At 56.4% G+C, this 1,377-nt stretch overlaps 1 protein-coding gene across 9 annotated transcripts in view; it reads right to left on the reverse strand.

Moving 5' to 3' along the window:
- Window positions 1-1,377, reverse strand: part of BRF1 (BRF1 general transcription factor IIIB subunit) — a 79,550-nt gene that overhangs the window by 27,039 nt on the left and 51,134 nt on the right. The gene's annotated exons all lie outside the window — the stretch shown is intronic.

Below are 1,377 nucleotides of genomic sequence, written 5' to 3' on the forward strand. Positions count from 1 at the left end.
GGCCACAGCAGTGAGAGGCCCGCGTACCGCAAAAAAAAAAAAAAAAAAAAAAAAAAAAAGAAATTAATACAAGAAAAAAGGAGTAATAAAGAAAAAAATATATATAAATAAATTCCTTTCACCGGGAAAAGAATTTTAGAGGATAAAACCAAAAACACTATGGTGCTGGTACAAAGACAGAAATATAGACCAATGGAACAGAATAGAGAGCTCAGAAACAAACTCACACATGCATGATCACATGATCTCTGATAAGGGTGCCAAGACTACACAATGGGGACAGGATAACGTCTTCAACAAATGGTGCTGGGAAAACTGGACACCCACATACAAGAGAAAAAAGATGGACCCTTATCTCACACATCATCTACAAAAATCAACTCCAAATGAATTGAAGACCTAACCGTAGGACATGAAACTGTAAAACTTCTAGAAGAAAACGTAGGGGAAGAGCATGACATTGGAATGTGCAATGACTTCTTGAACATGACACCAAAAGCACAGGCAACAAAAGCAAAAACAGACAAATGGGACTAAACCAAACTTAAAACCCTCTGGGCAGCAAAGGAAACGGTTTCAGTCAACAGAGTGAAAAATGCCACCTACAAAATGGGAGGAAGTATTTGGAAATCATGCATCCGGTAAGGGATAAATCTCCAGAATATGTAGAGAACGCCTAAATCTCAGCAGTGACAAAACCAACCCGATTCAAAAAGAGGCAAAGGAGTCCAAGAGACTTCTCTCCAGAGACAGAGAGGTGACCAACAAGCACCTGACGCGGTGCTCCACATCACTGACCGTGAGGGACTCAAACCCACCGTGAGACAGCACCTCACCTGTTAGTTAGGACGGCTGCCCAGGGGGTCGTCTCTCCGGGAGTTCATCCCGTCCCTTCCGCCCCTGACAGTCCCGCGGACTCCGGACAGCACAGGCGCGCAGGCTGCAGGGTGGGCCTCGAAGAGGGGCAGCCCCTACGTCGGGGTCCCGCGCAGAGCTCGGACCACGCCAAGATCACCAAAGCCGCCGCCGGCCGCCCCGCCGCGGACCCACGACCACACGGTCCCTCCCGCATCTCCGCGGCCGGATTCCAGCAAGCGGCCGCGCGGGGCGGGGCGGGGCGGGGCGAGGCGAGGCGAAGCGGGGCGAGGCGTGGCCGGGCAGGGGGCGGGGCCTCGGGCGAGCACGTCGGCCGCGCTGGGCGCAGCCAGGCACGGGGCGGAGCCACAGGCGAGCACGTCGACCGCGCGGGGCGGGGCCGCGCCGCGGCGTGACGCGCGGGCGCCGCGGCGGTGCGGGCGGGCTGGAGGCTCCGGCCGGCGGGCGGGGCGGCGCGAGGGAGCAGCGCCCGCCGCCCCGGGCAGGCCGGCCCCCCGCGCG

This window comes from Physeter macrocephalus, chromosome 11 (assembly GCF_002837175.3).
Source record: "Physeter macrocephalus isolate SW-GA chromosome 11, ASM283717v5, whole genome shotgun sequence".
In the NCBI taxonomy this organism is placed as follows: Eukaryota; Metazoa; Chordata; class Mammalia; order Artiodactyla; family Physeteridae; genus Physeter; species Physeter macrocephalus.